Source organism: Cavia porcellus, unplaced genomic scaffold (assembly GCF_034190915.1).
Source record: "Cavia porcellus strain 051 isolate PalLab524CR breed Dunkin Hartley unplaced genomic scaffold, mCavPor4.1 scaffold_25, whole genome shotgun sequence".
NCBI classification, from domain to species: Eukaryota; Metazoa; Chordata; class Mammalia; order Rodentia; family Caviidae; genus Cavia; species Cavia porcellus.
In genome coordinates, this window is record NW_026947508.1 from 48,446,303 (window position 1) to 48,473,092 (window position 26,790).

The 26,790-nt window shown below is 48.2% G+C and overlaps 1 long non-coding RNA gene across 5 annotated transcripts; it reads left to right on the forward strand.

Moving 5' to 3' along the window:
- Window positions 1–7,016: 7,016 nt before the first annotated feature.
- Window positions 7,017–25,735, forward strand: LOC111755271 (uncharacterized). 5 transcript variants are annotated; one of them, XR_010043191.1, is made up of 7 exons: window positions 7,017–7,129; window positions 8,992–9,189; window positions 9,876–9,951; window positions 11,330–11,479; window positions 17,919–18,144; window positions 18,654–18,779; window positions 24,961–25,735. It is a non-coding gene; the product is annotated as an uncharacterized LOC111755271 (long non-coding RNA). The 5 variants fall into 5 exon arrangements; XR_010043190.1 differs by lacking the exon at window positions 24,961–25,735 and adding an exon at window positions 19,484–20,558; XR_010043187.1 differs by lacking the exon at window positions 24,961–25,735 and having other exon boundaries at window positions 18,654–20,558.
- Window positions 25,736–26,790: the final 1,055 nt, after the last annotated feature.

The following is a 26,790-nucleotide window of genomic DNA, read 5'->3' on the forward strand; positions in this document are numbered from 1 at the left end:
GACACACACACAAAAAGACAAATGAAACAGAACAGAGTCCAATGAAGCCCACCCGTGCCGGGTCAATCGAGTTTTGACAAAACGTGGAAGAACTCTCACTTCCATAACGGTACTGGGTTGGTCATCGGAGCAAGAAGACCGAACAGTGAACCTTGACCTTGTTCTTGCACAAAAAGTAATTTTAAACGGTTCACACGCCCAAATGTAAGAGCGAAAACTCTACAGCATCTAGAAGGAAGCTAGGAGACAGCCTTAAAGAACTTTGGCTGACAGAGACTTCTTCACTACAACACAAACATTTCAAATTGTAAAAGAAAAACTCAACAAATTGGCTTTATTAAAATCACAAAGACTTGTCTTCAAAATGATTTCATAAGAAAAGAAAATGAAAAATCGAGACACAGATCAGCAAGAAATAACTGCAAGATGTATTACTAACACAGGGATAATCAATAACAACTGTGGAAACATTAAAGCCACTGAATTATACGTTTTAGTAGGATCAAATTTAAGGTATGTGAGTTATGTCTCAGTAACGTTTTAACTACAAACAACACATATTCAACAAAAGACTTATATCAAGTGTAGAAAGGACTCTTGCAGGTCAATAAAGACGATAAAGTCAATTTTTTTTTTCTTTTTGAGACAGGGTCTCACTGTGTAGTTCAGGTTGGCCTTGAACTCACTATGTAGTCCACACTAGCCTCGAATTTGTGGTAATCCTCCTGCCTCAGCCTCCCAAGTACTGGGATTACAGGCATGCGCCACGACATCCAAACAAACTCAATTTTTAAAACGGAATATAAGATTCAGGCAGTATAGTAACTGCTCCAGATCTCTGCCCACTAAAGACTTGCAGCTTAAGGCTACAAGGAGCACCGCTACTGCCCACCACCGAGCGGGCCTGACTTTGTGCTGCCTTGCGCCGTCCCTGGGCAGCAGCACATTGTGGCTCCCCGGCTCCCAGGGTCTGAAGGAGGTCCCTGCCCCGCCACACCTGGGCTCCCATGTTGGCACCCCAGATAGCCACCTGCCAAGCTCAGGAGGCCATCATCCTTTCTGGGCCCGGCAGTATCTGGAGCGCAGACCAGGCTGGAGGAGGGGAGAGCATAACAAAGGCAGTGACTTTGGGCTCTGGGTGCAGGGATGCGGGTGTGGTAGGGGGAAGGCGGGTTTCCACCTGGGTTGCTGTGACAGGATATTTCTTATCGGGCAGTTTACAAACAACACACATTTATTGCTTGTAGTTCTGGAGCCTGGGACTTCCCCAGTCAAGGCGGCAGTGACTGGGTCTCTGGGATGCAGGCCCCTTCTCCTCAGATGTGGTATTTTTTTTGCGGGGGGGGGGGGGGGCGGCCCCAGGGAGAGAGCGCCTTCCAGCCTTTTTTATAAGGGTACTAACTTCATTCACGAGAGTGGAGCCCTTGCTCCCCCAAGCACGCTTCTTAACACTGCCACAGGAAGACATAGGCTCCCACACGTGGAATTGGGGTGGCACCAGCATTCAGAGCACAGGAGGGGCTGGGAGGATGGTACAGAACGAGCAGGAGGCATAGGAGAGGGGTGCAGTGGGCACCCATAGGAGGAGGCGTGGAACCTGAAGGTCGGGGAAGAACTCGGTGTTAAAGACACTGGGGAGGGGGCAATGATGGAGGAGGCAGGGATGGAGAGAGGAGAAAGGGCCCGCCGGGTGGGCCGGGCATGGTACTTACCAGCGGCCAGCGTGTGAAGACACCCCAGCTTGCACTTTGAAGATGTGCAGTTTGGGGGGTTCAGTGCCCCAGACCGGGTGGGTGACTGAGGGTCAGAGAGCCCAGGGCCTGAGTGGGCAGCTTGGCAGTCTGCTGAGGGAAGGTCTGGGCACATTGAGAGTGGAGACCAGGGGCAAGACGGGCAGTGAGGGGCACTCTGCTAAGGCGGGGCCGGCTCTGGGGAAGGGAAGGGAAACTGAGTGGCTGCTGCCCTGCCAGCTCCTTCCTGGCTGTGACTTGAGGGGCATAAGGAGGACAGGGGAGAGGGGGAGGACTCTGGCCCCAAAACTGAAGGAGACAGGCCTCGCAGAGGTGCCAGACAAAGGAGCCCATTCCGAGCAGCCGCCAACCTGGCCTCCTACGGTCCCACTCTGATTTTTGTTTTAAGAATTTAGGCCAAACTAATCTCTGCAGTCCACCAGCCTGCTTCTCTCTCACTTTCACTCACCCATGCACCCAGCAAACAGTTTCCGAGCTCCCCACTCCAGCCGTCGGCTGGCACTGGAGCACTAGGCAGTGAGCCAGATGCAGCCCCTGCCCTGAGGGTCCTGCAGGACCACGGCAGGCAAGGTGGAGAGGGCCCTGTGGCACCCTCTCCCCCAACACTTTTTGCTCTGCTCCCAGCCTCAGTGCCCGGCCCCTGCACCCTCCAACCTCTCTCCCCACCAGGGTCCCTACTCTTAGGCCAGACCTTCCCTACCACCAACCACCACATTGCTTGCTCTGGTCACTGACCCTCAGACACACAGCAGCTTGCACACAAGGGCCGCACCGAAGTGCATACTTGCAAAGCAGAAGTTGGTGTCTCTACACACACACACACACACACACACACACACACACACACACCCGCCGTTCTCCCCACTCTCCCTCAGCCTACCTGAGGCTCCTGACAATCTCGCCCCAAAGGGGTTATGAGCTCCTGGGTATGGCAGGCAGGTACCTGGGATGGCGGGAGGAATGACTTCACCTGACTTCACCAGAGAGTAGGTCTCCTGACCTACTCTCTCTCCTCTCCCAGAAAATCCAACTTCTTGGAGTCCTGCTGATGCCACCTGCAAATTTTTTTCCAAATCTGTCCACTTCGCATTTCCCCAAGTATCTGCCCGAGTTCAAGCCCTCATGTCTGACTGATTCACTCTCCTATCTACAGCCCTTTGGCTGTAAACTTTCCTTAAGCATAGCAGACAGGAGACTTCCAGTTGAAAGTAACATAACCCTAACTCAAATGGGCTTTCAGAAAAGATTAAATGTATGGGCTCTTATCCCTAAAAGGCTCAGTCTCATCTCAGGCGGGCCTGAATCCAGAAGATCAAGTAATATTGAGAGGAGTTTGTCTCTTTGCATTGACGGTGTTTTTGTTGTTTGTTTGTTTGTTTCCTTAGCATAACACTCAGGTACACCGTCTCCACAATTAGCCGCACTCTCCCCACATCAAGGCCAGCAGGAAGAGACACACATTTCTCACCTGTGGATCTCATCAAAATCCAGGACACAGTTTCATGGTGATTTCAGCTGTCCAGTGGTCACACGTGGGTCCTGTGCACTGTCCCCACATGCACCACAAGCAGGGACAGAAGGCTCCTGTGGGAAACCCATACCTCTGTCAGGAAGGGCGATATGGCCGCAAACTGGTATCAGAAGACACAGACAGGCCTGCATGACATAGGAAAACACCGGCGGAGAATAGGAAGCTCCGTAAAGCTTGGCTGAGCCAAAGTGTAGTAATCACAGCCATCACACTACACATGCTCTATGTCTGCCCTATTATCATGCCGCACAATTGCTACCACGCTTTGCCATCACTGTGCATCTGTCTCTAGGTAGGTGTGGGAATCCCTGCTCTGCGTGTAGTATCTAAGGACACATCTGCATGGTGTGCTCTCATGGCTCCTGCTAATCCCTGAAATAACAGGGTGGGGACTCCCTCCCACGGCAGTTCTGAACTAACCTTGAGCTGACATCAGGATGAACTTGACTCCTGCCCAGGCTGCAGGGTGGGGTGAGTGGGAGTTAGACCTCTGCGGGGGTGTTGCCAAGACAGCCCAGGGTTCTGATCCCCCTGCTGTGTACCCAGATGCCCCAAGTAAGGGGCCTAGTAGGGGAATGGGTTGAGTGGGCACCACCCCAAGGAGCCCCTGAGTATCCCTGAAAACTGGCATCTCTCTAGCTTCAACTCCAAGATTGGCTCTCCAATGACCTCTCCAAAGCACCTGGTCACAGGCACGGGGTGCAGAAGCTTGCCCAGATCCCATTTACTGAAGATATCTGACGGTCTGGTCTATGGGAAGAAGTGCAGGGACACTCCTCTGAGGGCAAACAAGCACTTAATTCTCTTGGCCCAATCCAAAGAAGTCGTCTGTCCTGGAGTGCCCCCTGCTGGCTATAGCCTCAAATGGCATTCCCCAGAGCTCAGGTCCCAGCCGTGCAGAGGGAGGCTCAGAGGTCCACCAGCCTCTTCAGCAGTGTGCATGCACAGCCAGGGCTGCCAGGCAGTCATCCTGGGCATGGGCAAGGGCAGCTAGGGCAGAGGTTAGACACTCATTTCTGTCTACAGAAACGTGTCAATGAAGCTTTTATTCCCCCCCCCTCCTCCTACAGAAAGGGTACAAAGAAAGGGTCAGGCTCAAGTCTTGCTCACCAAAAAATAACTGGGCCGTCAGGGCACAGTTCTTCACTTTGCTTAGAGGTGGAGTTTGAATGCCTGCCTGAATCAGATCGTCCCAGATGTGAGTGGTTTATAAGCTGTGAGTCTGATGTTTCCACGGATGGGGTGACGCACAGGTCCGCCACCCTCCTGTCTGAGAATGTGGGCTCCGCCTGGCAGAGACTTTCCAGATCTGTGGGTCTACAATGTGGTTTTTCACAAAACCATGCATATTCTGTATTAAAAACGTGTCTGTGTTCTGAGATTAGTGCATTTTTCCTCTTGTTGATATGGTGGCGAGAGTGAAGCCTGGTTTTTTTTTTTTTTTTGGTCTTTTTCATTTTTATCGGTACTGGGGATCAAACTCACGACCGCCTGCTTGCAAGGCAGGTGCTTATGCCACTGAGCTAAATCTCCAGCCCCGCCTGGTTTGTTCTTAAGCACAACATAAAAAGGTGATGACTGTAGACACCTGAGCTGCTAAAAAAACAAAACGAATATCAAATACTAACATGGGAACTCCTGGCCCCCCTGGAGATTTCTCTAAAATGAGACCCAGTGACTCTGCTCCTCGGCCGTTCCTCCCCATCTCAGGAGAGCCCAATATCAGAGAGGCTCAGGAGCCTTCAAGACCCAAAACGTTGTCACACACGTATTCTCCAGGAAGAGGGAAATCCTTGCACCCTCTGCAGTCCCACACCACCTCCTGTCTCCCATGAGGGTGACTTCCCCCAACCCCTGGCGGGCCAACACCTCCCTGCCCGGTGCCAGCACAGCCCCGAGTGCCGTACTGAGCCACAGCAGGTGGCTCCTCAGAGTCCTGTCCGCACAGCCACGGTGGCTCTGCCACTCACACCCCAGAACCCTTCCTATCACCGTAGTGCTGCCTTTTCAGAGTGTCATAGAAATGGGCTCGTACAGCATGTAGCCTTCTGAGATTGGCTTTTTGCTTTTGTTTTTTCCTGCAGTACTGGGGATTGAACCCAGAACCTGCATACTGAGCTACATCCCCAGTCCTTTAAATAAATTTTATTTGGAGACAGAGTCTCACTAAGGGACTGAATTGCCCAAGCTGGGCAGCAACTTGCCATCCTCCTGCCTCAGCCTCCCAGAGTGATTTCATTTTTAATCTGTCTTTTTAAATCACCTTAAAACACTGGATCAGACCCTTGTGCAGCCCCGAATATAGGCATGATACTCATTTAAAGAGCATCTGTCTAAAAGCTGGTAACACAAGGTTTTCAGCCCCGAGTCGATGTAACCTGTCTCATTCCCATTCAAGACTGACAACACCAAGCAGCAAGATATTTAGGGGACACTCAATTCCCTAGAATAGGCACCCAGAAGTCGCTCATCATTGTCCTAAACCTGCAGTCTGCTTGGATTCCAGCAGAGCCTCCCCAAAACTCAGAATGCCCCCTAAGCAGGAGCAGTCACCTCATGGATACCAGCTTAGCCCTCAAGCAATAAGGACTTCTCTGGAGGCTCTTGCAAACACAAAACTGAGGTAATGACTACCCGGGCCCAAGCCCACCTCAGCAACCCCATAAAAACTGGTCCTCATTCCTTTGTTGGGGATCAATCTGGTCTCCCTCAGAGCTGTACCCCTGTCAGCTCCTCAAGAGAAAGTCCCTGGCCCATTTTTGCTTATCCTCTAGCTAATAAATTAGCCTATAAATTATAATAAATAGCCTAATAAATTAGCCTATGTCTCTCACTGACACGCCTTGCAATTCTTTTCTGCAACAAAGATCAAGACCTTGCCTTGGCTGAGGTGAGGTCCCCATCTCCTCTTCAATCCTGTCCAGTGATACCCTCAGGCCCTAGGCCTACCTCATTTAGCAATCACCTATGCTTGAGCTACTGAGTGAGCTTCGGGCCCCTTTGATGTCCATCCTGTAACTCTGCAGCCACTGAGGTCACCTCCTTACACACAGTCTCCATTTGCCTCCAGGATAGTAGGTCTCTGGCACAAAACCAGCCCCTTCAAGATCGGCATGGCTTAGATACAAGATGTCATCCCTCGTGTGTTTGGAAGGTGACTGGATCACAGGGGGCGCTATATTCACCAGTAAATCAGTCCATGGATGAGCTCCCAGGGACCAGGAGGCGGGGCCAGTGTGGGGCTGAGTCCATAGGAGCATGATCTGCTGCGGTGCATGTCCCTCCCCGGTTCCTCCCTTGTCTCTCTGCTTCCCGGCCACCAGACATGAACTACCTCCCTCCACTATGTGGCTTCCGCTTGGAGTCAGCCAGCTATGGACTGAATCCCCAAAACTGTGAGCCAAAATACACATCTCCTTCTTGAAATCAAGGATGTGAGGTACTTTGTCCCAGTGACAGGAAAGTACTAACACAAAGATCAAAGGGACTCTTTTATGTATTCTAAAATTAAAAACTCAACTAGCAAAACAAGTCCTGAATGCTTTGCTCCCTTAATACCATGTTTCCCTTGGTCCTGAACCAGCACCCTGTGACTTCCTTTCTTTTATATATATATCTGAATTTCCTTTCAAATGTATTTTTATAACACTGTTTATTATTATTTTCTGCCTCCAAAACACATACTCAGCACTTTTCAAAGGGCTATAACTTGTTTGCTTTTGAGTAAAGGCCTCCCTCCCCATGAGGATTCCAAAACAATTTCTGAAAAGTCGAAGCAGTGGGACTCACCGATAAAGGAAACCCTGCTACATCCTTCATTGAGGACTGAGGTGAGCTTGTGATTAAGGTCAGTGTGCCTCATTTTATCGCTGCATGCTAGGGAACGGCTCGCTTGTGGGAACGATGTCCTTCTTCTGAGGGTCCCTGGCTGCTGGGCCGGCCCTGGCATGCAGGTGTAGCTGGTGGGGGCCGATTGTTTCGTTATCATCATCATCTACAAAAGCTCTGCTTTTGTGGGCACCCCAGAGGTGCTCCCCTGCAGTTCATCTCACCTCCAGCAGCTCTGTGCCTGGGGGTCCCTAGGCCCACAGCAGGAACTCACACTGCCCAGTTACCCAACTAGGAAGTGAAGACAGAGGTAGGCAAGGACCTGGAGAGCTCTGGATTCCAGGACCCTCGGTCACTGAGTGAAGTGCCGTGGGGATGAATGACGAGACAGCCATGTGTCCCGCTGCTGCTGCATGGCTGTCGACCTATGATTTGACCGCTTGCACTGAATCTGTTACACTCGACTATGTGAACAGATTTCTTAATGTGGAGGCTTCTTTCAGAACGCAGTGTGGCCTTCTGACAACATCTACCCCGAGAATCTGCCACTGTCACAAAGAGAGTGAACGTGTCTGTCATGCCCGAGAGCTGTCTCATTGTCCCTGCTCACAACTGCAGCTTTTTGTCCCTGGACTGTGGAGTTGCATGTGTACCTTGTCTTTTCTTGGTTGCTTTCACCCAGAATAATTATTCTGAGATTCACTCCTGGCCTGTGACAATGGCCTTTTTTGGAAGGGAGGCCACCCAGGGTCCAGTGAGCCTTACGATAGAAGGTGGTGTAGATCCAGGCACACCCACTAGGGAACGTCAGGTGAAGCCTCAGGGTGCACAGAGAGAGATGGAGGCGGGGTGATTCTTGGAGAAGCCAAGGAACACGGCAGCTGACAGAAGCCAGAGACCCAAGGAAGGAGTTGAAACCCACCCAGGCAGGAGTTAGAGGGTCTTGGAGGGAGCAAGGCTGGCCAGCACCCTGATTTCAAACCTCTGCCCTGCATCAGAGGGTAGGAAAATGTGCCCCAGGATGGGCATTGGCCAAGAAATGAACTCAGTGTTCCAGCAGCATCAGGCACCTGAAGTCTTGTTTTGGGCAGCCTCTCCCAAACTTAAAGCTTCAGAGAGTGAGCCTTGGAGTGCGTCTGTGGAGGGAGGGACTCTCTGGAGGAACCAAGGTTAAACAGAGGACCAAGGGGGCCTGGTGCAGCGGGACTGGTGTCCTTGTGACAAGAGGAGACGTGACACAGAGGGAAGGGCAGGCACCCAAGCAGCAGCGAGCTGAGGAGTGAGGATCAGGCCTGGGAGAAACATTCCCTGCCGACTGCTAGGTCCCGGACTTCTGGCCTCCAGGGCTGCGAGGAAACACATTTCAGTGGTTTAAGCCACCTGATGTGAAGTGCCTTGCTGGCCGCCCTAGCAAACTAACATTCTCCCCAACCAAGCAGTCACCAGCTGGGCTCGAGGGGAAGGCGTCTGGAGTGTCCCGAGAATGCCTCGGGATCTGGGGTCAGCACCTTGTGCCCACTGTGCCCCACCCTCCCATGACTCCCAGCAGCACTGGTCAGGGAGACCTCTGAGCCAGGTGGCCTCTGCCACAGGTGTGGCAGGCTGAGCCCTTCCTTGGGGACCTGGGAGAGCCTGGGCACAGCTTGCACACAATGCCAGCAAAATGGTGGCATGAGGGCACGACTGCTGTGCCATGGGAGGCAGGGAGGAGCGGGCATCAGCTGGGGCTGCCACAGTTCAGGTCTCCCCCTTCACCCTTTGCTGCCTGCTGCATCTGGGAGCTTTTTCACAGCGGTCTGCCCTTGAGTGGAACCGTGTCGCTGAGAAGCAGCGCAGAGACAAGCATGGAGAGTTTTGTTGATTTTGCTTTGTTTTTAACAGATGAAGTGCGCCCCAGAGAGAGCGCCCCCTGCAGGTCGCACAGCTAAGTTAGCGGTCAAACTGAATCTAGAGACCAGCTCCCGCGTCAAGCAAACCCGAGCATCTTCAACACAAGTGTCACCTGCCTCCTTCTACCATCTAATGGGGTCACTCGAGTAGTCACGTCAGCGTTTGGAACGGGCTGCCGCGCACTTCCAGGTTTTAAGTGTTTCAGTGCCTTATTTATTACAGCAAAATCTAGTTCATATCACTGTTAATGAAACTGTGACTTAACAGAGAAGTTTTATTACAAAAATAAATTTCAGTATTTACTGCTCAATTAGACACTTTGCAATTAAAAGTAAAACTGCACGGTAAAGAGAAATGCTATTGACAATAAACTAAGTTGTCTTCTCTCCCTCCACCTCCCACCCACCCTGCTCCACAATGTTTCAGTGTTGCTGGCATTAATCTGTTTTTACGCTGCTCTGTTCTCCAAATAATTGGACAGTTTCATATTTTTAGCTCGGTACTGATTCCCTAACAGATAGTGGCCTGGTCCTTTCAGTCTTTAACCATCAGCTCCATTAAGAGTCAGCTACTCGGTGGAGCAGGGATACCCTCACCCAAGCCCCTCTGTGAGTCAGTGCCATGCCCAGACTGCAGGATGGGAGAGAGAACCCGTCCTCACCGGGAGGTGATCCCCACCTGGAAACCATATCATTTTCATTGTTTTCCTGCATTGGGTTTTATTCTCTTTTGTTCTGTTTGATTATGTTAAATCTGATGGCATGCGCAGCTATTTAAAAGATAGCAAGGCATATTATGGTGGTCATTTTGGATTTACCATTGACTTGTTTTGAAATCCTTTATTGTATTCATTGTTTTGTTTTTATTGTTTCTAGTCTGTTCTGTTCTGTTTGATTTTTACTATGTCTGAAGGTATCTGCAGCTATTTTGAAGACAACAAGAGACATTATGGTAACTACTGCTGATTTCATAAGGTTTTGAAGTCTTGTATCACTTATACTAGTTTATTTTGATTGGTTTAATTCTGTTTTTTATCTTTCTCGGTTTTATCCTCTTTAAAAAAAAGAAAGTAAAAAAAAATCAGCCACTTGGAGTTGGACACAGCAGCACATGCCTATAAATCCCAGCCCTCTGGGAGGCTGAGGCAGAAAGATTGTCAGTTCAAGCCAAGCCTGGGCAACTTAGTCAGGTCATGTCTCAGAATAAACAAAAAGCTTAAAAAGGCTGGAGATGTAGCTCACTGCAAATGTCCTGGGTTCAAAGTACTAAAAACAAATCAATCACTTGAATGTATTTCTGTTTAATGAAATCCCAAATTTCCATCTTGCCACTGAGGGCACTAATCGTACCAAGAAGGGCCATAGTCTCACCACCTCATCTTATTCAAAAGGCCACATCTCCAAACACCATCAGGCTGGGAGCCACCACTCTGTGTGTGTGTGTGTGTGTGTGTGTGTGTGTGTCTGTGTGTGCGTGCTTGTTTATGTGTTTGAGACAAGGTCACTCTGTGTAGTTCAGGCTGGTCTTGAACTCACTATTAGCTCAGACTGTCCTCAAACCCACAGAGATCCTCCTGCCTCAGCCTCCTGAGTGCTGGGATTACAGGTGTGTGTCACGTCACCCAACAAGGAAACAGGGCCTTAATAAAGGAATAAAGGAATTTGGAATTCCTTTATTGGTCTGTAGCAACCATAAAATAAACCATGGCGAAAGTATCTGTCTGGCTAATCTGCACAGAGCTCCTGTACACACCTGCCCTTGTGGTCATGTTTATGGGAACAGTTCTTCCTCTTGCATGTCCACCATGAAAACACTGTTCTGCTCCTCCAAAAAAGGTCCCTGCCAGGTGCTGATGAGGACTTCCGGGCTGGAACAAGCTGTGTCTAAATCCCATTAGCTTAACATAAAAAGGGCTTGGTGCTGTCACTGTTCTGTAGAGGGTCAGAGCTGCCTGGGCAGGAGATCCCGGGCTCTTTGATACTTTCCCCTGTTATTGCTGTATTAATTCCTCAGTCCTGTAACTTTTCTTCAGCGAATGGGTGACAGAGCTCTTTAAAGAACGAAGAAATTAGGCAAATGCTTCTGATCGGAAGTGTGGATAACGCATTCCACACATTCTCTTCTGTGGGGCTTCCCATACACACTGACACAGCTAATCTTTGCTTCTGCGGCGTGTACATAAATATTATCCCACATGACTAGCATATGGTAGTGCTATGTGTCTGTTAAGAAGATCTCCAACAGTGGCACCTGATACACTGTGGGTGTGGGGTATTTATAGAGCAGTAATAATATTTGAAAACTCTGAAAAGTCTCTGTTTTCCTGCAGATTTCATCTCGGAGGCTGCGTTTTGTAGACAGAAGCTCTTGCCAGCCATCAGAGTGATTGATGGGGTTCAGAAAATGGCTGTGCTGGACACTGTTGCCTCTGCACCCCCCTGAAGGAGCAGCGCCCCCTTCCGGATAGAAATCTTTACAGGTAAGGATTGGGCCTAAATGGTATCGAACTTTTGCCCTTCAGTATATTCGTGTTTTCCGTACTGGAAATTGAACCCACGGTCTTCACATTGAGCTCCATCCCAGTGCTTTTTAATTTTTTAATTTTAGAAAAGGATGTTACTAAGTAACACCGGCTAGACTCAAACTTGTAATCCTCAGTCTTCAATCTCCAAAGTGCTGAGAGTCTATGTACATGTCACCACAGCTGGCTAAAATTAGATTTTTGATGTATTTTCCTTAATTACCTCACAAAAGCCTCAGCCCTCCCTATGGTGGGAAATTGTAGAGTCAAGCAATCTTAGAACCAGATCAGTGAGCTGGGAATACATTAAGTTACCTATTTAGCCAAACCCTCCATTTTTTAAAAAAAATCAAACAATGAAGGCAAAAGTAAGATTTGCATCTTTTTGTTTGTACACCAGCGAGCATTATCCCTAGTTTTTTGTAATACTGCATGTTACTAGGATCAGTCCTATTCTGCCTAATCTACCTTTTTTTTTTTTTTTTTTTTTTTTTTTTTTTTTTTTTGATACTGGGAATCAAACTCTGGACCTTGTGCTTGCCAGGCAGGTGCTTATATCACCGAGCTATTTTCCCAGCCCTATTCTGTTTAATCTAAGACATGTGACTAAGAAACCTTCTGGATAATAACTCCCATCTCAGGTGTTTACGTGGTGCAGGTACCTTAGCAGGTCCAGCTGTGGCCCCTCACATAATGCTTATTGTTGGATACCACTATGCATCAGTTCTGAGCAGGATTTAAATTGTACTAATTGGCTTTCTATGTTTATTTGTGAGTCTGTCCTAGGCCTCTGCCTGATGATGGGAGCTGATTCATACTAAGTGAACCTCTATGAATCACTGGTCCTGGCTGAGGCCTGTAGTGGCCTGTGAGGTCAGAGATACCTCAAAGGGCAAGATAAGGCCACAGCTGAAGACACCTTGGCTCCAACACTTATTAAGTAAATAGAGACTGCAGCTGTAGGCATCTCACTCCTGCAGTCACAACTCCTACCAAAAATGTCATTTTGGAGATAAGACAGTTCTCCTATATTGGCATAATTTACTATTTGGAGAAGGCTTTGAAGTGACTCTCAAGGTTCTGCTCATTTCCTGTGCTTTTCTTAGTTTCCCTGCTCTTTGTTTTGGACCTAATAAATACGGGCAGTTCAAAGAAGTCTTTGTCTTAGCCCTGGAGTGCAGCTAACGGATTTTGACCCTCCTGGAGCCCTAAAACTTGTCTCATTTTATTTAAGCCTTTGTTGTACACTCATTTGGGAGATTGGGGATCTAGGTCAGGACCTGATAGCTTGACAGAACCTTGAGGGGTAGGCATGACTATCCCTACGTTACACACAGGGAAACAGAGTATTATGGATTAAGAACTGGTGGTCAACTTAATGCCACCTGGATTATATCAGCATGGCACTGAGTGTAGATGTTCCACCTGAGGAAAGTTGCCAGCATAACTAGAGAGGTAGAGAAGGAGAAGGAAGGCATTAACGTGTTGTTGTATTGAGGCGTTGAGGAATTGTGGGTTCTCCTACGAGTTGCTGTTTGAGCTGTTGGTTCTCCTGGAGAAGCTCTGGTCCTTACGTTGAGCATCGCTTCCCAGGGGGGAAGACGAGTGCCTTTGAACTCATCACGCTGGCTTCCTGGCATGTACCCAATTGTGCTTGTTGCAGGAGGAGCTCAGGGCCTCTGTGTCACTGAAGATGGCTGTGGTGCCTTTCAGGACAGCTCTGGTCTCACTGTGAGTGTGACTTTGCGGCTCTAGCATAGGACCCTCATCCCACCAGCACAGCTCCTTCACCCGACTGGCACAGACTTCCTGGCTTCCACCACTGACCTTTGGGACTTCCTAGCACGGATCTGTAAAAGAGACTGGTGTGAGTCCTTCTTGTAGGTTCTGGACTTCCAGCTGGACTTGTGGGAAGCATTGTCATGAGCTCTGGGTTTTCATCCAGACTCATGTGGGACATTGCTCTGGGATTTAGGCCCTTGACTAAATATTCTATGTTTTTGGTGTTGCAGATAGATTTCCTGCATTTTCTTGTGTTAACTCCCAGTGACCATTATAAAAATAATATTGTAAACTCCATGTCCTGATTCTAATTGTTCTCTGCACAACCCCTGGCTACAACACAGAGGGTCAGAGAGGTTAAGAGTCTTAACTCAAGGACCTGTAACAAGTAAGACAGAATTAAAACCTGTGACTGTCTGATCTCGCAGCTCTGACCCCTGCCCTCAGAGTCAGAAAGGAGCAGAAGATGACTTGGAGACTTGAGCAGGAGCACTCTTCACTGGCTGGGCTGTGTAACTCACACTGTCCCATGCCTTCCACAAGTGCCAGGTGTGGGACCGGGCCAGGTGGAACCTGTTCTCTAACTTGGAGCAGCGCTCTAGCTATATGGGAGACAGACATGTGACAGACACCACCACTTTGTGACCCAAGCTGAGAAGGACAATCAGGGACTCCTGTCTTAACCCCAGAGTTCAGCACAGACCCTCAGAGGTGGAGGTGCAGGAGCTGATCAGGAAGAGTGGCGAACTGAAGAGGCAAGCTTCTGGGCAGAGGCAGCTGCGTGTTCAGGAGAGGGTCAGACAAGCCAGGTGTACAGGGGATTGGACCTGAGCTAGTGCAGCTGCCAGAGACAGATTACAGAGTGCCATGCACCTGCTAAAGTAGGGGAGCCAAGGCATCCCAAGGCTGCAGGTGGGGGGGGGGCATCTGGCTGTGAATGGATAACCCACTCCTGTGGAGAGGGTCTCAGAGAGGAGCTCAGGCTGGGGCACAGAACCCAGGAGCCTGGTACAGGAACCTAAAGGTCATGTGACAGTGGGAGGAACAGAAAGAACCCTTGCTCAGCAGAGAGGACACATAGATCACAGGGAGGGGAAGAATCCAGGATGACTCTGGATTTCAAGTCAGGGTGGAGGGTGACTACAGGGCCAGTAGCTGAGACCAGGGACACAGAGGTGGGAGTGGCTGAGTGGTGGCTGGAATTTTCCACGGAGAGCAGGATCCAGGGAGGAGGAAGGATGTGGACAGTGAGGCAGAAGCCTCTGGGCCTGGAACCTATGGGCGTCTGGCGCTGAGGAGGAAGAAACATGGGTGGATGCAGGAGGGCCAGGTGGGGGATGCGATGGAGAAGTGGGGGTCAAAGTCCCCTGCTAGAGGAGTGGCCTTTGGGAGAGTAGTGGGCGAGTGGAAACTGAGCAGAACAGGGAGATGACATTCTGCACAGCCCAGTGGCACTGAGGACCCAGCAGCACTCAGCAGTAGGCGCTGTGGGGGAGGAAGGGCTGACCATTTGTCCAGGGTTGGGTGCACCAAGAGATCAGGAGAGGGACTAGGGCACAGGCAAGTTCCTCAGTCCTCAAGGGCTGCCCAAGTCAGCTCCTAGCTGGATCGATGGGCTTGGGAGGGCACCCTGGCCCAGCTGCTGTCATGGGAATGGGAGCCAGCACCTCTCTGCAGGGCTGCCCAGGCACCTACACTCAGACACTTGGGCCCAGGGCAGCAGTGGGGCAAAACAGAAGGCGCCCTGCACCAGGAGTCTAGGAGGCCAGCAGGGTGGAAAAACTCTCAGCAGCTGAGCTGGGATCCGAACCCACACTGTCTACCCTGAGATCTGTGGTGTTGACCAGGGAGGCTGAGGACCTCAGAAGACTCACAGGGCCCATTCAGACAGAAAATCACACCGCTCATAGGCCACAGGGGATTCCCTGGATGGTCAGGTGCGTGGCTCAGGAGCTAAGTGGTCTCAGGGCCTTCTAGAAGCCACCTTCTAGAGGTTTTCAGGGTCCGCTTTGATGGGGTACAGACTTTTGGGAAAAGTTAGCATGCCCCAAACAGCAGTACAAGACCATCCGGAAGGCTGACACAGTGTCTGTGGGTGGCTGGAAGCACGGCCACTGTGGTCTTCAGGAAAGGCCCGAGCTAGCGGGAGCCAGTTCAGTAACTCAAACTTCCAAAAGGTGTTTTGAGGCCTTTCTCTTCGTTTTTACATCACTCCTGCACTCCGAAAGCCTAACTTATTTTTCCAACAATACAGATTTATTTTCTAACAACTGGCCCATTGCCATCCTGAAACTTTACTTGGAGTTGAGCTTAAGGAGTCTGCCAGGTACCTCTTGTCCCAAGCTTCAGGCTTCCAAAGAGCTAGAGCCCAGCAGACTTCTGTTTCTTGTTTTCAGAGGATGCATTTAATGTTCAGACTTCACTTCCCTGCCACGAAGGCTAATTACTATGTCTTTCTGAGAAAGCAGGCTGTGCAGAGGATGACCATAGACACGCACAGCTCTGCCTGATCTATACTCAGATTTCCCTGGGGACGTGAATTCTCCAGTGCTGTGCGTGGGAGGGAGGAGGTTGCTAAGATTTCATTTTTTTAAAAAACAGGATAAAACCAAGAAAAATAACAGAATAAAACCAATCAAAATAAACTAGTATCAGTGATACAGGACTTCAAAACCTTATGAAATCAGCAATAACTACCATAATGCCTCTTGTTGTCTTCAAAATAGCTGCAGATACCTTCGGACATAGTAAAAATCAAACAGAGCAGAACAGACTAGGAACAATAAAAACAAAACAATGAATGCAATAAAGGACTTCAAAATAAGCTAATAGTAAATCCAAAATGGCTAGCATAATATGTCTTGCTATCTTTTAAATAGCTGATTCTGCCAAAAATAATCAAACAAAAACAAAAGAGAATAAAACCAAACCCAACAAAACAATGAAAATGATACGGTTCCCAGGAGGGCACCATCTCCTTGTGAGGCCTGCTTCTGCCCCTGCCCCCAGCAGTGTGAGAGTGCTGCTGACTCACGGAGAAGGGCTTGGGTGTGGCCGTCCCCACGCCCACAGCACCCATGCATGGTGCTGGTTTCCAGGCAGGGATCACCTCCTTGTGAGTGAGGCCTTGTTCTCTCCCCCTGCAGTCCACAATGGCACTGACACGTTGTCTACAGCCATAGCACCCTAAATCTGCCTGATCTTGACTGATCCTGGAAGCTAAGCAGGGTGGGGCCTAGTTAGTACTTGGATGGGAGGTTGCTAAGATTAACTCTACAGAGAAGCCTCTTCCCTGACTATGTAAGTGGAGGTCACCGATGATCTAAAAGGACATAAGATAAGGGGAAATAATTAATAAAATAACTGAAAAAACAATGTTACTGAGGCTTTGTTTACAAACACACTCACAGAAAGATGGGGAATCCTTTGATGCGTGCTGCATTGGTTGGTGACAGACCTCTGATTCTCGCTCCTTATCACAGCAGGTATTGACTGGGGGCCACCTGGATGCCATCTTTTCAAAACAAAAACCCAGGAGGCCTAGGTCTATAGTTGTGCATGGTGCAGTCACTGATTGATAAGCCACAATTTATTACAAGGGTTAGATTTACAGGCCAGTATGTGTTTTTCAAGTTGTGATTTAGATCCTGGAACAGACACTGAGGAGGACAGTTTTTAGCCCAGAGCAGAGGAGTGTATCATGTAGAATTAGTCAGGGCGCTGCAGCCTCTGCATTTCTGCTTTTGATTTTTTGATTGTGGAGGTGGGCCTAGGTGCAGCCTGGGCTTCAAATCCCGATGGAGGGAGAGGACCGGCAGAGCTGCTGGCCTCTAGGGGAAGGGCGTCTTGGTGTGGCCTCACTGCCTGGGCACCTCTGACTCCTGCGGCTGCTCTCACAACAAACCCCCCTCTGCTGCCATAACCAGAGGCTCCACGTGAAGCCCGCTGAGTCTCTCATCCTGTTCCTGGAGACCAGGGGAGTGGGCACGGCCTCCGGGATCCATTCACACTGGTGGTCAGCTCAGAACACAAACAGCAGATCCACCATAGAATGGAGAAGGACTGTAGGAGCCCTCCACCACATCCCAAGGCAGGGCATCATCAGAAGCAGGTCACCAGTCCCTCAGGTGGGTGACGGGGCTCGGAGACCGTGAGGGCCAGGAAGCCAGGGGGTAGCAGGGACAGCAAATACCCACCCAGGAGCCCGAACCACCGTCTTTAGGGTCTTAATCTCCCCCCCTGTTTTCTGCCACACCACTTTCCTGGCAGGAAGCAGAAGACTGTGTTTATCAACGGCAAATTACAGGGCGAACACTGGCTCCCACCAAGGGTGGAGGCAGCCACTGCGGCTTCTTTGTTAGATTAATAAAATTACAACAATTGGGGCAGCTGTTCAAGTGTTTATTTTCAAAACCTTGCCGCAGAGGGTGGTGTAACCAGGCTGACTGGGGCAGGTACTAGGATAGAGCTCGCTTCTGTTCCAAGCCCGAATTTCTCCACACAAAAGAACAAAGATTATTAATCCTTGACCTCTGACAACTTGTAGGCATGCACCCTGCAACCTGTTTTCTTTTTCTTTTTCTTTTTTTGTCTTTTTCCTTTTTATCGGTACCAGGGATCGAACTCACGACTGCCTGCTTCCAAGACAGGCGCTTATGCCGCTGAGCTAAATCCCCAGCCCCGCAACCTGTTTTCTAGTCAACAAGCTTACAGCCTACATGTTTTCTTCCTTTGGCCTGAGGAATTTCAATGGTTTTGAAAGGGTGACCTTGCGGGCGAGTCACTTCCCGACCCGTTGGACAGCATCTGAGGAGGCGGATTGTCCTTTGGTTTGTAACCAGGTAATTTCAGCCAAGTTTAGTAGGAGTAAAATTCTGCGACATGAGTCCTGTTTTCCTGGGGACTTGTGGACAGTACAGTTCCCTGGTAAAAGCAGGCCACCTTGTGGTGGCAGGGAAGGGGTTTGAGAGACAGCCAGCTTTGTCTTTTGGGTGTTTTGTTGTTGTTGTTTTGATACCGGGGATCGAATTCACAACCTCAGGCTTGCCAGGCAGGCACTTGTGCCACTGAGCTAAATGCCTGGCTTTTTTGCAGGGTTTTGGGGGGCTTTTTTTCTTTTTCTTTTTCAGTACCGAGAACTGAACACTGGCCTTTGCACATGCTAGACAATTGTTCTAACTCTGAGCTACATCCTAAGTCCTTTTTTTTTTTGACACAGGGTCTTGCTAAGTTGGCCTGGCTAACCTTGAACTTTTGATCTTCCTGCCTCAGCCTCCCAATAACTGGTATTACAGGCTTGCATTCCTACACCGGGCCTCTGCATGCTAATCTTTGCCACCTATTCCTACAGATTTTCTGGGCTGCCCTGTGATGTGAGTACTGTGGAGATTGCTGGAGAATAAAAAGTTGACTCGCCACATCTCTGCTTCATGGGACTTACAGCGAGGGGGTGGGGATCTGGACTCCTCTGACACAGGTAGGAAGAAGAACCTTCTTTCTGGCCCACTCCACCTCTGCAAACCTCCTCCTGCTGTGGACTCCCAGGGTGCCCGGTGCTCATGCATACTCACCCTGTCACTGGCCCATGATCGTGACATGGGGCTTCCTGGTGTGACCTGGCAGCTCCTAGCACCCTAAGCCACCTCGTACCTCCAGGCCCTTATGGACTGACTCAGTCCCCTTGGTCCATGTCCCACCTTGTCCCATTCCAGACCCAAGGACAGGGCCCCTCTTCCAGACCTCATCCCTAAGGCCTTTACCCTCCCCGCTTCTGAAGGCCTAAGCCTGGCAGTGGGATTTCCCTGCCTGGCATTGGACTTGACCGTTTCCCTGTTGAGTTCCACAGCAAGGCCATAAATACTATGGGAGCCTGTCAAGTTCATCTTTATGTTCCTTGTACTGAGTTTAGGATGAACCAAGTATTAGGGATTTAGTGGAATTAAATGAGTGAATAGGTGAACGGACAAAATAAAAGAATGACTACAGATACAAATGGTCGCTAGATTTATCCAAAGGCCCCCCAGGATAGCAGAGTTTCCCCATCAGTTAACATCACCCCCATGAAACGTAGCTACTACGGTCAGAACTTCACAGAGGTTAAATGCATGGACACTGAGCGTGGCAGCGTCTGAGGGCTGCACGTCCAGCTCTTAGCAGGCCCACGTGCTCTCCATCCTACAGCTGTGCGAGGGAGGCAGCCATCTTTCCAGCTGAGGAGACTGACCTTGGAAACTTCCCAAAGCCTGAGCCAGCACTGGCACCCACATCTTGGTACTTCGAACCCTTTGTTTAGTCCCTGCTGGGATATTTTCAGGCAGCAGAACCGGTCAGTTCCAGCCACACAAAGGGTTCATGCTAAGTCTTAAAGGACTGAAGTAAGGTCCTGTGAGATCCAGGCGGCAGAGTCAGTGGGGCTGACATGGACCAAGGACCAGAAGTGGCAGCAGACAGGCCAGGCTTGGGGCTGGGATCAAAGGGACACCGTGAGATGCGGGCAGCGGCCAGAGCTCTGGGGTGAGGCTCTGATGTGGCAGGGGTGAACACTCAGGGTCTTTTCCAGGTTTCCCTGGAGGTCGGGAGACAGGCTAAGGCTCTACGTGGCCCAGCCATCAGTGACTAACATGACAGTGGGACAAATAGAAATGCTGAGAATATTTCCTGTGCTCTTCCGCTCTCCATTCTCAGGCTAAGGAAATTCACTTACACACACACACACACACACACACACACACACACACACACACACGGCAGTGGCTTAAGCTACTGGGCCCCTGTGCTTGCTCATTTCCACCTTGGGGCTCCATTCCCATGTCCCCCACCATCTGTAGAGCATCTGTCCATCCCTCCAAACTCTGCCCAGATCGAAGTCCTCTGGGGTGTCTTTCCTGACTACAAGCACGAGGAGTTAGGGCCCTACCTGTGCACACCTGTCCCTGGTGTGCGCTCCTGCTGAGGCATCAGGGCCAGGCTAGTTTGCCCAACTGCCTTTCCCGGCAGACTGAGCCCCTGAGCGGCCTAGACTATTTTCCTCCTGGTCAGAGCCTGACATGTAGTAAGCAGGAAGTCTGGTGAATGAGCACCTGCATGAATAAATGAATGCGTATATGAAGGGATGAACAGCAGGTGAGGGAGTGGAGATGTTAACCTTTTTCCTTTTCCTGCCGCTGTGATGTCCTGCGAGAGCAAGCTATACTTGTCACGTCTGGCTCACTCTGTACTGTATCTTTTGAATTAAACTTTGTTTTTGTAAAATTAATGAGAGTTTCATTGGGAAGTTGGCAAGCTTGAGACACACACAACGAGCAAAAAATGCTTCGATGGCTGGGGGAGGAAAAGAAGAGGAGAGAAAGCGGGGTCTGGGACCCCTCGGGCTCATGGCAACGATTGCTTGAGCTTGGCTGAAGAGGAAAAATAGCCCTGCACAACAAGTTGACTTGCCTGTCACAAGTGACCTCAAATTGTTCTTACTCCACCTCCTCCCGTGAGCTCAAAAGGGCAGCCAATGGGAGCAGGCTTTGAAATTGGTACAGAACCTCAGGAAAGAGGTATTATTATTCTGCCTGAATGATAAAACGTTGCCTTGAGGATCAAATGCTGGCTTCACATGCTTGCCAAAAGGAAGGATGATTTGAATATTAAGTGCACTCCTTTCACTTAGTCAGACCTACACTAATTAGCAAAAAACATTCTCCAAAATATAAAATTAAACCTCTGAATAAGCACAATTCTTTACAGATGCTGAGGAAGTACATGGAGACCAGCAGCCTAACGTTAGATGTGAAGCCATCTGTGATCCCAGAACAATCTCTTTTGCTAGCTGGAGGGGCACTCTGTTGTGCGATGCTAAATTAAACACCACTACATATTATGGCTTCAAAAAAGTAGTTACAGGCTTCAATAGGCACACTTTTATCACAAGAACACACAAACCTAAAGCCAAAATACTGCGAACTATTGTGCCAAAAATCTGCTCACCCCATACATTGTTAGAAAGAGCAATAGGAAAAGAAATCTGAAATTTGTTGCTGTTTCGTTTGTTGGTAGCCAACATCTCCTCTCTCCCTTGGCAAGGCAGCCACTTTACTATGCAGTATTTTGCACACAAAAATCTGCATAGAATGATTTGCATACCAAAAACATGTTTGTAAAAGAAACTGTTTGCATAGAAGCCAGGGGGAGATGAGGCTGCCACTGTTGGCTTCTGTACACACAACACCCCCCGGGCTACCCACTTTTCATTTTCCTCCATGCTGAATTCAGCACAAAGAGTCATGTACTTTGTGATGCATTAAAAATTAAAGCAACTGTATCCTGCGTATGTCGGAGAACAACAGTAACAACACAGGCTAAATCTTTCCTCTAGCAGCCTGTCAATATTGTGCTAAAAAGTTGGTAATGATAATCGTCAGTGCTATAATATATTAAGCTTTTATTATATTTCCATGTTTCTTGCTTATTCTCATAGTCTGCTTTCAGGTTAGGTGCTCTGATTCCCTGTTTTACATATGGGGAAACTGAGGCATGTTGGGTTGTGGCATCTTGCCAAAGCCACGCAGGCTAGGAGTGATGGAGCCAGGTTTGGAAGCCTGGTCAGACTGTCCAGCCCCATCCCCCATTGCTTCTGTCTTTGCCACACACCATTGTCCCCTGCCACTGTGGCAACTCTACCAGTGTGGGTGGTGAGGTGTCATGCTGTGAGAAGTGGACCATTCTGCTTCCCTGCTTTTGTTCGTGTGTGTGTGTGTGTGTGTGTGTGTGTGTGTGTGTGTGTGTGTGGAGCCTAACAGGAAGACAGCCACAATGTCAAGGCTCAGTGATGGTCCCTAACAAACTAGCTCAGGGACAGGCTCGTGATGCAGGGCACCGGGAGGGAGAGGGTGGTGGCCGCCATGCAGCAGGCCACTCCCGCACAGGGCCTACACGCTGTCACTGACTCCTGCCAGCCCAGCTGTATCCCAGGAAACACAGAAAGGTTTGTGTGGGCTTAATTATAATGCTACTTACGGAGACTTTATCAGCAGTGAATCAGTGGTTTTACGCTTACTAGAAAAAACTGGTAGTGGCTCTTTCAAATTGGTTCCTCTGATGAATCCTTTTGCATTTTTTCCAGTATGCAGCAATTGAAGGAAATTGGCCATTTCTGAAAAGTACAGAGGGGAAAAGAATGGAATGAAAAGGCTGCAGATGTCTGCAAAAATAGGATTATGAACATTTGCTTTCTTTAAAGATATTTATCTTCGTGGGGTTTTTTTTCTCACTAGTTTCCTTTTTCAGGACGTGATAGCAAAACATATATTTAATCATATCCCAGGACCCACAGATCATCATTATCCAGACACTCCGGACTTTTAGGCTTCATTATGCATTAGTCACTGTTAGAGATTGATTTTTCCAACCCTTCCAGTAATAAATCCCTTTTTATACGATCTATGACAGCTCTGACTTGCAGGATGTTCTCTCCTAAGCGGGCAATGTGACAGCAAGCAGCTTTAGAGGCAGCTACATCTGATTTGAAGCCTGAGTTTGTCTCTACAGGTTGTACTCTGTCTCTCTGAGCCTCAGTTTATTTATCTGTAAAACGGTGTAAATAATACAAGATGGACCTTGGTTGCATCTTCCTGTTCTTCCATGTTTACTAGGACAAAAACAAAAAAGAATCCCAATTTTGTTGAGGTTGCAGTGTCCAGAATCCTAGCAGGCAAGCTGAACTGATCTAAGAACTCCATTCCTATGTGCTGGTAACTGACCTACATAAAGGGGTTCAATAGAATTCTGTCCAGTGCGGCCAAAAGGGAATCTGCCCAGCACTTTTGAGAAGGAGAAAGTCCCCAGCTGCCCTCTCTGGGTGTGATGACAGACACAATGGTGTGGCATCAATTTTATGGACATGAGGAACAACATCACTAACAAGGATGGCAGAGCCGAAGCCCTGATAGAGCCGCGGCCTCAGGGTTGTGATCTGCCCCTATCTTCAGGTTTCTTAACAACCAACATTTTTACATCTGTTGTGTGTTGAGTTTTGTGTTGCTTCCAGCCAAAAGGAAAAATTATTACTATTCCTCAGACAAATAGCAGCCTCTGGCGATAGTTGTAATAAGTGATAAAACTTAGGACAAATACCTGGCACAGTAAATAGTGCTGCAAATGTCAGTACATTTATCAGATACAGGTAATGATTGAAAAGAAAGTTAAATGCAGATAAACAAGATGAATGGTACTAATTTTTAGCATGACCAAAAGAAAAAAAAAAGGCTTCATACCCTTGGTAAGGACGAGTGGGTAAAAATGGAGGGAAAGTTGAGGACCACAGCCACAAACCTTCCTTCTGAGGGTAAGATAAAGCCACGCAGAGCCCGAGGAGCCAGCTCCCGGAGATGAAAGGCCCGCGGTGCTTGCCAGGTTTCTGTCCACCAGCTCGCACGCAGACAATCACCCTGTCAGCAGCCCGACTCCTGGCGGGGGCTGGACAATCCCGTACGTGTGAATCACCAGCCTCACAAAGGGGCGAGGTCCTTCCAACCCACGTATGGTACTCTGTCTCCGGAATACCAAATTTTACCAGTGTTTTCTAAAACCGTGTTTTATGTCTTTACAGTAGGGAAGATAGATACAGCATTCTAGAAGAATATAATTGAATACCACAGGCCAGGGGGTGTCAGTGAGTGGTCAAGTGTATGCTCAGCATGCAGAAGGCCTTGGGCTCAATCCTGGGCGTTGGAGAAAAATGAACAGAGGAGAAAGCAAGGAAAAGAAAGAGCATGTTTTAATGGTATAACTGACCCTCTTGGATCACCAGGGTAACTCACAAGACTACAGATGGTTTACAAATGAAATTACCAAATTTTGAGATACAACTTGCTAGCACTCAAAATAAGAACACAGCAAGATAATGTGCACATCACCGGACAGAGGAATATGCATGGTAGAGTAACGCCTCAGAGTAGATACTTTAAAAATAATCTTAAAGTAAACCAAACTTTTTTCTTCACTGTATATTTTATGTTTTAACTTTTTTTTTTGGTACGGGGGATCAAATTCATGACCACGTGCTTGCAAGGCAGGTGTTTATGCTACTGAGCTAAATCCCCAGCCCTTTTCACCGTATATTTTAACAAAGAGGTAAATTATCAGATTACAAACTAACACTGTAAATCAAACGCATACACACACTCAAGATCCATATTCATTTCTGCCTTGGGTCAGTGTACATCCATGCACACCCAATATTCCCTACAGTTAAGAGGCACTGATTTGATAACTGGTGGTCATGAGGCTTTTTAAACCCCTGAGTTAATAATCACAATCAGCATATCTATTAGAGAAAAGTAATAAGATATATAGACGAGTTCATCATGATTCACAAACAAAAGTGTATTTCTGGTTACCTTGTAGTTATGTAGATGAAACTGCCAGCTCCTAACAGTGTTGACTGAGAGTCTCCCGTACATTATACACACACCTGCAGATCTGCAAATCCATCTGTTACACTAAAGGGCAAACTTGGCAGTAGCTCAGTTTCTCACACTGGAAAGTGATTGTCCAGAATTAATGATCGCATCTCTCGAGCATGAACCATCACATATTCCTTAGCGGTGACCCCCACTCTTTACAGCAGGGTGGACCTTTTGTTTTCTAACATGACTGTTTACTTTTTACAGCTGTGCTCTTAACTTGACTGAGGAAGACAGCAGTCCTGGAAGAAAGAAGCAGGTGTTTAATGGCACTGCGTAACAGCGTCACTGAGATAGAATTCTCAGACCCACGACATCCACCATTCTAACGGGTGCAGTTCAGTGGTTTTGAGTTGTCACAACATGTTGCCCCATTGTTTCCAGACCCTTCCCACCGTGACCTCAGGGGCTCAGCCTCCCTAGCACTTCCTCTCCCCAGCTCCCGCTTTTGCCCACGCCCCGGTCTCTGGCACCGATGTACTTCTGTCTGCACAGGTTTGCCTGATGAGGACATTTACATAAATGAAATCATACAACAGGCAGCTTTTTAAGTCTGGCTGCTTCTACTTCGCATAATGATTTCAAGATTCATCCATGTCGTCATATGTATTTTACTTCTTTTTATGGAAAGTAGAACTTCATTCCTTTTTACAGTGAAAAAATTCTCTAGCAGGATTTGCAACATTCATTTGTTGATAGATTTTGGGTATTTTGCTCCTCTGAGGCTTGAATAAAGCATCTCATACTTTTTTAATTGAGGTGAAGTTCATATAACACAATCCTGTTGAAGTGTACAATTAAGTGGTAGAATATTACAATACTTTTTGATTACTATCTCTGTCTACTTTCAACATTTCCTATTAACCTATAACCTTTAAGTAATCATTTCCCATTTCCCCCACTCCTGGTAATTCTAATCTGCTTTTGGTCTTGGTAAGAATTTGTCTATTTTTGGATGTAATATACAAAGAGAATCAAACAATGTGTTTGTTTTTTGTTTGGCTTCTTTTATTTACCATAATGTTTTTGATATTCATCCAAGTGATAGTGTGTGTGTGTGTGTGTGTGTGTGTGTGTGCCCTTTATTCCTTTTCATAGTTGAATAATATTCTACCATGCCATTGACAAGGCTGTTTCTGCTTTTTGACTCCTGTGCCACTTTAACATGCCTGCAGTCCTCCTTCTAGGACAATATCATCCCCTGTCATCTGGATCACAGCAGTAGTATAGCTGATCCCTCCTGTCCCTCATCCATTTCTCGCCCCACAGTAGCTTGAAGGCTCAAAGCCTGTCTGGGATTTTCTATGGTTCTGAGAAAATTCTAAGAGGCGACACTCCCTGTTGAGAACTGCACAGTCTAGCTGCTCACCCTCGTTTGTCTTTCACGTTGCTCACCCAGCAGCTGCAGGGCTCACATCAAGATGAGCTTCTCCAGGGTGCTCGTAGCCATGAGCTGTGCACACAGCCACGCGTCCACTCTTGGCCAGTCTGAGATGTTTTTGCTCTCCCTTGAAACATCATCTCCATCCATAACCTTACACCACCCACAGCTTCTTGTAGCATTGGTGCCATTGTGGTTTATGTCTCTTACAAGACTGTAAAAGTTCTACGAGGACAAGGTGTTCGCATTAGACTTATCTCTGGCCTTATGCTGATGTCACAGACTTGGGCGGAATTGTCAAAACGCTGCTAACATTTTAAATCCACCAAAATATTCAACTAAAACCAGCACACACATACACACAAAGTTAGCTATTGTCACATTAACACCCTCTCTCCTCACCCACCCACCCAATAGAATTCAAGAAAATGAAGCAGTCTTAAATGATATTAAAATATGAATTTGCTTGCAAATAGTTTGTTACTCTAATCTAAACAGATAAATAAATAACTGATCTTTAAGACCAAAAAGCAAGTGTACTGTAACTGAATGCTTGCCTATCAAAATGTGATCTTCTGACGTCTGTAATTTTGTCTTTGAAAAGCTCAGAAGAAATTCTTTCTATAGACACATTTGTGCATTGAGAAAAATACTTG